Source organism: Euprymna scolopes, chromosome 29 (assembly GCF_053919585.1).
Source record: "Euprymna scolopes isolate OS-2025 chromosome 29, ASM5391958v1, whole genome shotgun sequence".
Lineage (NCBI taxonomy): Eukaryota > Metazoa > Mollusca > Cephalopoda > Sepiida > Sepiolidae > Euprymna > Euprymna scolopes.
In genome coordinates, this window is record NC_136510.1 from 83,870,010 (window position 1) to 83,882,658 (window position 12,649).

A 12,649-nucleotide genomic window follows, 5' to 3' on the forward strand; every position below is an offset into this window, starting at 1 on the left:
TTCTGTTCCAAGAAAGAAGCTTTGTTCATGGAATCTATGTTTAGGTTTAGGTACAGATAAAGAGTGGGGGAAATTATTTTCTCTTCCCTGCAACCTGTTTCCCACAGAAGAGACGTTGCGAGCTTGTCTCTGCTTTATCGTTATTTTCGTGGCAATTGCTCGTCTGAGCGCAAATCTATGATTCCTCCCCCCCCCGACTTGACTTTCACAAAAAACACTCGTCTAGTTGAAACCACTATCAATAATTTCCCCTACTCTTTATCCGTGCCTAAACCGAAACACAGATTCAATGAACAAAGCTTATTTCTTTGAACTGCACGCCTGTGAAACTCCAACTGACTACAATATGGTTGTCTTTGAGTCAAACATAAACAAATTCTTGATGAAACATCCCTTTAAGTAATCCATTTTACCAAATTTCCACTACTAACGACTACTATAACATTTTCTCATTTGACTATTGTACACTCATTAATCATTATCCTCGAGTAGCCTCCGGACCTTGATAAGTGATGACTCCTTTGTAAAAAAAAAAAAAACATGCGAAAGTTGCCAACATCTTAAATAGAAGCGATTTTTGTGGAATGAAATAGATTTGAATATGAAACACCCATGTCGTCAGTTCGTCTCGTTAACGACTTGACCACCGCTCCCCTCGCTTTAGTCGTTCAGTTCCAATATAAATCCTTTCTTTGTGAATTTATTTGTGAATCTCGTAAATATCAACTCAATACGTCTCACTCAATTCTATTTACATTTGTAACAAGAAAATCACATTAGCAAGAAGAGTGCGTATAATAAAATAGCCATTAACGACGTCGATTGTTTGAGTCAGTCCGCTTTGAATTTAGGGAGGCCAACCTAATGTTTGGAGTTCAGGTCACTATTCGACCCTTGCCACCAAAATAACGTAGCTGAGTAAAGTCTGCATTTGTCGCGTGATTGGCTTCAATGGATGCGTTTGCTCGCCGTCGAATGGGGCTTATATTCTGTTCAAATGCTCGTGAAACTGTTATATGTATTTACACACGAGTAATTTTGAAAATTTATGAACTCAATGCCTTTCTTAGTCCCAACAGCAGAATTAACGTTTAGCGGCCTTAAAAATATCTTTGATCGTAAAAATATCAAAGATTTTAATGTGAGACTATGTGTCACTCAGAAATGCGAAACAGTGTTGTGTGAAGATCAGTTGTGTGTTGATGTACATTGGGAAAGTGCAAAGTAAACTTTGAGATGCAACTATAAACATGTTACAAGTTGTTGTGGACAGTATTGCTAGAGATAAGAAATTGTTGAATCAATTAAGACCACATCTAAAGCTTTCGAGTTTGATAGCGAAGAATGGTGAAAGAGAAAGCACTATAATTCTCATCTTAAGTGTTATTCTCACAGCGTTTCGGTCGATGTAACCTCCGACCATCTGCGGGTATATCTTTCCTAATCGGGAATGTTTCTTTCGAACACATTAAATAACATATACAAGTAAATAGTAAAAACAATTATATATATATATATATATACTAGCAAAAGTACCCGTCGTTCACTGGGTTCAAAAACAGCCTACAGAAAATGGACTCTGATTTATGAAAGTATAATAGGTTATGAAAAGGAAGGGTTGTAAATTTGGGTTAAATTTGGGGGTATCAAAACCAAAGCAAAATATGATGAAAGTAAAAATAGAATAGATAAACCCCATAGTTTATTCTACCATACCTGTTCACACTGAAACACTTATTACAATACTCTGTGGATCTATATTTAAAAAACCTTGTTAAACTTTGTGACATATTTCCATTCTATGGGGGTCAGGCGCGAACGAACACCCCATAATTTTATTACACCATATTTCTTCAGACTGAAACATAATTATCAAAGTATACTTACGCAGATAGATATGAAAAGTCTTTATTACAGTGTGTGCCTATTTCCATTCTATGGAGGCCATGCGCGAACGCAGATCCCACAATTTTATTATGCCATCCCTATTTAAGTTAAAACATACTTATCAAAGTATTCTCATGTACATCTATATCAAAAACACTTGTAAACGTTTTTTTTTTAATTTTTTATTTTTTATTTCCGTACTTTGTTGACCAGGCGCGAATGCAGACTCCACAATTTTAATGAACCACTGTTCTGCCAGATCAAACATACCCATTCCTGTGTCTCGATACATTTTCTATTATTATATGTAATCAGTTTTTTAAAATAGTCAACCATATAGAAGCCTATTCGTGACCAGACACACGCGCGCGCGCATTCAGCTTTATATTATATATATATATATATATATATATATATATATATATATATATATGGTAATTAGTAAAAATGGTGATATTTACAACTACTACAATTGTAGAAATAAAAATAGGTTTTAAGGCTCCTAAAATTCATACTAGAATCGTCTGCAAGGACCTGTGGCGCAGTGGTTAGAGTACTTTGAAAAATCAATTATAACGGTGATATTCTTTCGAAGGTTCAATTCTCAGTGTGAGTGACCGAAAAAAAGCAGTTACGAATCACTTAAAATTTCTATCCAGTCATGGAACAAAAGCATGCTTTCTCTCCTCTCGTGAAGTAAATAGAGTTCCGTCCAAATTCCCGAATTCGACAAGGTACACCTTAAGAAGGTCAAAGGGGACCTAAAAACCGAAATCGGAAATTGCGTGAGTTCTATGAGAACAGACGCGGCGATGACATTGGTTGCTAAAATCCGGCTTGCTTAAATAATGCAATCAATTCCTTCTAAATCTCTCTATCTATATCTATTTATCTAACCAGCTTCTATTTATCTATCTACCTAACTCTATCTCTTGTATCTATCTCTCTCGCATTTGTTTTCCGTTCTTGCTGTCCTAAATAAAAAAAAAACTTTCTAAACGTGGTATTCAATGTTATGCACTGGCTACGGAAAGCGGCTGTGTAACGTACAACATCATTATATTAATACACCGGTTTTCGTTCGTTCATCGAAGCCTTGATGAGTAATTGGCGACCACTTTGGGGTTGTATGTAAAATACGACGATATCGTCTACAAAAAAGGTAAAGTAAACCACGTCAAGCTTGTGTATCTAACATTTCCTAGAAACTTCTACTTGAACGAGAAAGATTACTATTTGTGGACGTTTTATAGGCAAACTTGCGACTTCATTATTACCAAGTAACACACTGAAGAAGGTCGGAGGTTACATCGACGGAAAAGTTGTGAAAATCACCCACAAGATGAGAACAGTAGTCCAATTAATTCGAATCCCCCTAGTTAGTTCGATTGGTTTAGTTTTTTACTAATTAAACACACACACACACACACACACACACACACACACACACACACATATATATATATATATATATATATATATATATATATATATATATATATATATATATATATATATATGAAATTTATTGTTGTGAGTCCAGAATGAATTGACACATTGTTTCCGCTGGGAAGATATCCTCAGACAGAAAATAAGGAAATATCCAACCAGCTTCATCAGAATTCATAGGTGGACTCTCATCTATGAATAAGAGTCCATCTCTGACGAAGCTGGTTGGATATTTCCTCATTTTCTGAGGATATCTTCCTAGCGAAAACAATATGTAAATTCATTCTGGACTCACAGCAATAAATTTCCTATATACTGCTCTGGCTACACATTGAGCACTCTAGTCCGGTTTTTTCACCACTGATGAAATATATATATATATATATATATATATGTATATATATATATATATATATATATATATATATATATATATATATATATATATATATATATATATATATAAACGTCATGGAAATGACACTCAAGATGAAAACAGTAGTTTGATGAATCCAAATAATAACCAATCCTCATCTCAAAAATTCAGAAACGTCAAGCAAATAGTTGTGTGTATACAGGTGTGCTGCGTTTGTAAATTATTTGTTACTGACAAACTTTAAATTTAACTTTGGAATTTAACTATTAATCACAAAAACGTTCTAGAATAATACACCTCTTTTTTCTAACAGGTTTCTAATAATAATTTCTTAATAAACGAAAAAATGATATTCTAAAGTTAACTTATGTTAAAATAGCATTTAAAAAAAATCAATTACTCAAGATTTTAAATAGTAAAAACCAGCTTTCAAAAACTCCAACCACATCACAACTATTCGACTCAAAGTCGAACGTTTTTGACTGCCTTACAAGTGTTTAATGTAGGAAGTTGCTCTTATATCGCCGTCACAGGAACAAAAAAAAAACGAAAACAAATAGATAAGAAATATCCAATTCGGCATTTTTTTAGAGCAAATGAAACACATCTGGTAGTGCTTTCTCCAAAACAACGCATTTCATTGTATTTCCTAAGTCTTTTTGCATCCACATATGCTTTTTAAAGTCTCTGTCTCGTCATCACTTCGTACTGCCTTGTCGACGTTTTCTTGCCTTCGTTTTCAAACGTCAATCTTGCCCGTCAACAAATCGTTTCTCTTCTCGACCTGTATTTTTCGTTTTTTTCTTGTGACGCAGGCTTGCGCACACTTGCTAATTTGCATCCGTGATTTAGCGGCTGCTGTTGCTGCTAATATTTTCGTTAAGCAGCCATCCCTTGACTGCTGCTGGTTTTATCACACGTGCTTATACGCGCTCTGTTACAAATTTAGCACATACAACATAAGTGTGATGTAAGAATACTTTTGTTGCTTTTATGCATCATTTATCTTAATGCGTCGCCATGGAGTAAAAACGCGATTTTTTTTCAAGAAAAATAATCACATGTTCAGGTGTTTACGCAAGCTAAGAATAAACAGCATTACATATCAAAATTCCACCTGCTTCCTCTTTCCGTTATTATCTTAATGGTGCGTAGTCATAAGTTTTCTCTTGTAGTCGCCTTAGCGCGATAGTGAATTTATGGATCTATTATTGAAATAATACTACAACTTCAAGCTATTTTTTTCTTTAAAGTAGCCAACAATAAGTATTAGATGGATAGATTCCGGACGAGAAAACGGGAATTCTTCCCTCTTTGTCACAAACAGCGCTCATTGAATGTGAGGGGTAAATTACAAAATAATAAAAGAAGCTATCGCCTCGAGGCCGCCGTAAATATATATATATATATATAGCTTTCATTTATTACTTTCTCACAGGCAAAGTGTGTACATCAATTGAATTCATCAATATTAAGACATATTTAGTTGTTAGAACTAATAACACAGTTCTTTATAATAAGCTAATAAGCTGTTATATGCGTGATATCATTGTTATTAAGCACTTGTTTACGCTTTCCCAGGCGAGAAATATTTTAATTATCTTAATCAATGATTCGTTAAGTGTGTGAAAGTACAAATGCATAACGCCCGTAATGTATCTAATTATGAAATCTAATTTAAATGAATCATATAACAAAATGCATATATCGACGAAAACAAATGTTTCTAACTCATTTTTCTATATAATAAAAGTAAACGTACGTACGTCCGGCTCGCTGTAATAAGCAAGAAAGTCATTTTAAGTGTAATGCGCAGAGATGAAGTAATAACTGATAATAATTAATATATCTATAAAAGTGAGAATGTGTATGTAAGGACACTTCTCAACCTATACACTCAACGAATTTTTTTATCTACATACTTGAAATTTGGTATATAGGGTATTCAGACTTCTAGAAAACTTTATAATCAGTTTTCTTCCGGAAAAGCGGCTGCTACTAGGGTCAAAATTGAAAAATTGGTGCGTAGGAGTCGTCGGAGTTTTCTCTGTTTGCTAACTATTTCACGACCGCATATGCGTGGATAGTTTACATTATGTTAAGAATAAGTAGGTTTGAAAACATTCTTTAAAGGCGGTTTAAGCTGGCTTAATAATTACCGTACTTGACTCACTGTCCTTATGTTTCGGTTTTGATCTCAGCTCAAGTATTTTCTTTTATTTACAAGAAGTGAACTGATTAGAAAAAAAACATAATACTCACATGACCATGTTTCAATTTCTGTTGTTTTTTTTTGTTGTTATTGTTTTTTGTTTGTTTTTTTTTTTTAGTAATTTTTTTCAAGGAATTTAACGTTATGTTGAATGCCGGGCTATGTCAGGTACAGCTTCTAGTACAAAAATAAAAGTAAAGAATAATCCTGTGTTCAAATTGTATCTGGATAGGCAAAGATGGAGTCTTAATCTTAATAATAATAATAATAATAATAATAATAATAATAATAATAATAATAATAATAATAATAAATTATTTCATTTTCTAATACAAAAAAAAACATTCTGTACTAGTAGTATCATTATTAGTAGTAGCAGTAATAGCATTTATATAATATTCTGCTTGTTCCTTTTTGAGTCAGTGCGTTATGCTTTGAAAAGAAGAACTAAATACAATTTTTGAATGTCAAATTGTTACAAAAAAGGGCTAATTCGCGAAATTCAGCCTTAAAAATGCCAATCTGGCAAGACTGAATAAGAAAGAAAGTGACTTCTCTGACATAGCCTTGTTTTCGAGCATATATCATTATAATAATATATGATCATCGTTGTAATGGTGTGAGAAAAGAACTCGTAGTAATTTCGACGTGCAGCAGTACTTCACCCACAAAAGTAGTCAGCGAAGTATTACATAAAAAGGGAACATTCAAATGAAACAGGGCAAAAAACATTATCAGTCAACAGGTTCCAGACTGAAAGAGTAAATTAAAGATTGTCTCTTACAATGCGATTTTATTATTTATATTGAACTTCATATGACAATATTACTTCCTGGGTATTTATTAGTACTTAACAAAAGAATCATAGACGCATATCAAGCGAAAAGGCCATCCCAAAAGCTAATACACACATATAGATAGGTATTGAATATATATATATATATATATATATATATATATATATATATATATATATATATACGAAAGCTGAGTCCATTTCTCGAACGAGCGGCAAGGAAAAACTATTTCAAGTCTGTTGAACTTGATACAATAGACGAATCACAAATGAATAATTATTATTTAATTCTAATTATCAAGCCCTTTTTAAAATATTTTAAGATGGAGATTGTCTGGGAAGTATAAATTAAAAGACAGTCAACTAACGTTTATGCAACGTTCACGACTTCCGTCGTTCGGACACTCTGGATTGTCTAATGTCTGCGCTCGAATTTAGCGTTTATTAGTTATTAATTCCTTTCATTCTCGTGGCAATTGTTTATTGACAAGGAGGTAAATGTTTAGCAAATGGAGTCAAAACTCTGTGATATGGGTTCGAATCTCCCGACCGGCAGCAATTGTCATCCTACACTGATGCTTGCGAAAGCATGAAACACTAGTGTCTGTATGTATTTCCAAAAAAAATATTATTGAGAGATATATCTATCTATCTATATATATATATATGTGTGTGTGTGTGTGTGTGTGTGTGTGTGTGTGTGTGGAGAGAGAGAGAGAGACAGGAATTGAGAATACACACACACACACACATATATATATTCAATTTCTGTCTATGTGTATGACTAAATAAATACAACAGTATATGTGTGTGTTTTTGTGTGTGTGTGTGTGTGTGTGTGTGTTTGAGTGTGCTTGTGTATAAACCCGTGTGTATGCATATGCTTGCTGTAAGTGTAAACGAATCTGCCGTCTTCAAGCTAATTAATAGGAGATTCTGTCTATTTGTTGTTTCCTCTGTTTGTTTTCGTGCCCCCCCCCCACGCGTCCAGGCACCATTGTCTTTCCGTGTTTTCCGTTCATGAAAACGAAAATAAACGTCAGGCACATTCCTTGTCGACCAGATCCAAACGCAAACGAGGGGCGATTGCGTACTGACAAAAATAGACGCATAGTCTCCACCTGATTCCTGCACAAATATATGCCCATCTGGTAATTCGCCTTAACGAATAAAAGCGCAGATACAAACCCGCACAGAATCTCATTTCCTCGCACGCATGCGCAATGATTTACTTATCTTGCTGCCAAACTCGTCACCTCCTTATGAATCTGTCGCCTAGTGCATTTATGCTTCAGTAGCAATGTTCATTGTTTTGGGCTGAATAGAAATAAACAAAAACTTAAATACCAAATAAAACGTCACCGATTCTTTGTGTGGTGGTCATTATCGTTTTTCTTGACAATTTGTGGGGGGGGGTACCCTCAGAGACAATATTTAATTTTAATAATAATATGCATTTTATGTTTGCACTTACCTTATCACCTTTCACACATTAAACAAATGAGATTGTCCGATCAGAGATTCGTGATTCATCCGGTTTGGATAAGGTAAATTATTTCAACTACATCTAATTTAACAGTAATTTCTACAAAATCAGATTATACTGCCGCATAACGTTAAAAGAAATTAAGTTCAAAATGTGACATTATTCTTATTGATCTTCTTATTGATCTAGAAGGATATATAATTGACGGGTGTTTTTCCCGGTAAAAAAAAAAATTAAAAAAAAAGCACGTAGAGTATTTCTAGTTTTAAAACGAATTTAATTGCCATAATTTGAAGTAAATAAAAGATATGATGTAGAATAGATTTATAGAATTTCACATCGATGGTATTAGACTTCCTCTCGAAAGATGCCGCTCACGGCAACCTTGTTTACGTTTTTAACGAAATACTTTTGGTTGCAACAAACAATGGCACATTACAAGGGAAACATAAGGAATTACAGTAATATCGGGTCAGTTTTTGTGAAAACAGTCAAGGAAACAAGCAACCAAGGGTAGCGTGTGCGACGCTCATAACTCGAAACCCGATCGATGGGAAACGAAAAGGCGACATATGCTCAAATTCTACCGTGTCTTAATTTGCATATGCTGAATTTGAGCATATAAAAAGCCGGTATTAGTGGGGTTGTCGCCTACTCGGAGTCATTTTCTGCGTACGGTTGGTTCGGGTGTCAGTGGGGAAGAGAATGTCGGATTTTTTTTTTTTTTCGTGCGGTTAACTCGTGTGTTAGCGGAAGAAAATAACGGGTTTTTGTTGTTGTTGTTGTTGTTGTTCACGAAACGGTATTTGGCAGTTTAAAACTTTAATTCAAAATCTTCAGTTTTGTAGTGTTAGCTTTGTTAGAGTTAATCCGCAAGGTGTTTCTTCACGTTACATTTAAATTTCTGCACGTTTACACAGTTGGAAAAAGCACGGAAGAAGAAGAATGTTTAATGTGAAGGCTGGTATCCTCTCTTCCCTAGAACCTCTTTCTTCACAAAGAGACGTTACTTGTCTTTCTCTACTTTGTCGCCATTTCTCATGAAAGGTGCACGACTGAGCTCAAATCTCCACCCCTCCCCGGAAAAAAATTCATATCACAAATAATTTGCTACAACTAAGAAATGTTATTTCTTTTTTTATTATGCACCGAAAATTAAATGGAACATCTATGGACCGTATTACTTTTCAAAAACTTCACATTTCTTAAGCAGAAAACCACACAGCTATAAATGTCAACAAATACGTATCGAATTGTTTTTTAATTAAATGCTGCCGATCTTATACATCGTTTTCCAATCCTCCCATGGTATTGCTCATCATCCAAGCGACAATCTCATTAACTCGTATCTTCAAATTGCTTCTGGTCTTGCTAAATGGTGATACAACAGTAAAATTTCAAACCACATCATGTATATATGGTTAAAGAAAAGAAATCTTGAATGGTAAGGGCATTGTAAGGCCACTCCTCACAGAACACTGCAGAACTAAGTAAATGGGATTATGGTTAAATCAAAGCAGTCATGAATAGACCGCATCGCCGAGAGTGTAGTATCTGTTCACATTCTTTTCTCTTCTGGGTCAGTGAAGGAGAAATCCTCCGAGACTAGTGATGGAATTGCAATATTCTCCCAACTGTGACATATTTACCAATTCTATTCTAAATTTCCGATTCTGATATAATTATCGATTCATTTCCGCAGTTCTGATTCCGGTACAATTAACGATTCCGATTCTAAAACAGTCTAATTGCATAAAAATCAGAATTTTATATGGGGGGGGGGGATTCAGCGGAAATTTATCATCTACAATGTGTATATGTTAATTTTATCTTAAAGTTTTTTTTCTGTATGAATTATATTCAAGATTTTAAACAACTGATCGTGATATTTTCTATATTTTTCACGTGTGCTAGTTTTTATATTTCTCCATTCGTGCCATTTTTACCTGTGTTATTTTTGTGCTATTTTTACCTAAATTCGTTGATTGCTTTGACTTAAACTGGTTAAAACCTGTAAATGTTCACCCTTTTTTTTTTTAGTAGTACAAGTAATTGAAAATTAAGTTTCAAACAAAACATACCTCAAAAAATAGTTTTTGGAATTGTAAATGTTCGGATTCTGATACCAATTCCGATATACTAAATATTCCGATTTCCGATTAATCCTCCAAATACTGTTCTAGTTCAAGATATTAGTTTTGTGTCAATCTAGAAGCCCTTTTATGTGGCGAGAGTGGTGATTGTCTCAACATAAAAACACCTAGTATCTAACTTTACCTTTGTGAGAAGATTAGGAAATATGGTTAGAGTTAAGGTTAGGGGCCGAGAATTATTTCCGCACAAGCCAAGTTTGTGTGTTTATTTTATTTCTATGATTCAAAAACATTGCAACGATTGCATGTAAAAAAGCCTTGGGCGCCGCATGGATATATTTTTAAAAAAGAACTGTTTAAATGTCCGTATCGCAAGGGCCAACTTCAACGGCTTTTATATTTGTCATACGTTGCTGTTTTATTTTCGTTGTTTTCTTTTGTTTGTTCGCAGTAAGATAATGCCCAATTTATTTTCTTCCTCTAACAGACCTTTAAGCAACGTAAAATACAAAAGAATCGATTGCTGATCCCGTATGTCCAGAAAGAAAATGGTGGGATTGTTCAGAAAAAGCTAAATCCAATTAGCAGCAACATGCATGATAACGCGTCTTTCTGAAGTTCTTGATCAAACGGTCTATTAAACGAAGTAGTGAGAGCCAAGATGTCCCGAAGACAGCTAAACATGATAATCTAATGAGTAGAGTTGGTGAATTTCTAGCTTCCGGTAGAATGCTCCATCCTCCACAAAAGAAAATGGAAATCGAATTAATATAAAGAAAACGTTAATTTGGGTATTTCTGCAGAAATACGGAAAGTGTTACGGTTTCTTCAAATTAGTTTGATTTTTAAGTTTTATGTTTTGTTTATTAAATTGTTAGATGAAAGTAGAGAATAATCCTAAAATACCCTTCCTTTCCTCGTTTTAAGAATAAATAATCAGAAGGAGTCTTCCTAAGCACCTAGCAGTGTATTTTGTTTTATTGTAAACATTGCATGTTTTTCAGCGGAAACACCCGATTCCAATCGATAGAATTGAAAATGTACATATAATTTTTGTAGATAAAAAAAAAACGTCGAAACCCGGAACTAATGTTAAGCAAGATTTGCCATAGTTCGAATGCTGTATTGTCATTGCCGAAACTAATTTAAATAGACCAAAAGGATGACGCACAACTACCATCCCACACCACCCAAGTCAGTTTTTTATCATATTCGTTGTGTATTCATTTGATTTTTTTATGTAATCTTTTGGTAAGATTTACTGTAATCATAATCGACGAAATAATATAATTAACTAATATATAAAACTCACTATGCTTGTGTGTGTCTGCCTTAATTTTCGAAGTGCTTCTCAATCGTGACGCAAAGTCACAGAGCGACACGAAGCGAGTCAAAGGATGGCATTTTTATAGCCCGTTCTTTTACATAGAAAAATGTGATATTGTCTGCTAAGGGGTCAAAATTTAAAAAATAAGCGAAACTTGGCAGACCTAAGTAGACTATAAGTTTCCTTGTACGCACGCGTAAATAATGTGTATGTGTGTGTGTGTGTGTGTGTGTGTGTGTGTGTGTGTGTGTGTGTGTGTGTGTGTGAACAACACACTCCTTCAGTCTTTCACATATTATGGATAACCACGATAATTTGCGCTTGAAATTTTTTTGTGTGGCAGGAGGTGCGCAATCTCCAACCACACCTCTCCTGAGTCGACATTGTTAAATACAGTGTAGCAAGTAAAGTGTATGTACAGGACAACTAGTAACACATGCCGAGATAAGCGGGGAGCACAGACAGCGCCTAAAATCCCCAAATGGTCGCCCATCTGGCACTAACCAGGCTCAACGTTGCTTACCTTCGGTGATCTGACGAGAACCGGTATATATATATATATATATATATATATATATATATATATATATATATATATATATATATATTATAATATAAAGCTGAATGTGTGTGTGTGGTCACGAATAGGCTCCTATATGGTTGACTATTTTTAAAACCTGATTACATATAATGATAGAAGATGTATCGAGACACAGGAATGGGTATGTTTGATCTGCCAGAACGGTGGTTCCTTAAAATTGTGGGATCTGCGTTCGCACCTGGTCAGCAAAGTATGGAAATAAAAAATTTAAAAATAAAAAAAAACGTTTACAAGTGTTTTTGATATAGATGTACATAAGAATACTGTGAAAGTATGTTTTAACTTAAATAGGGGTGGTATAATAAAATTGTGGGGTCTGCGTTCGCGCCTGGCCTCCATAGAATGGAAATAGGCACAAACTTTAATAAAGACTTTCATATCTATCTGCGTAAGCATACTTTGATAATTATGCTTCAGTTTGA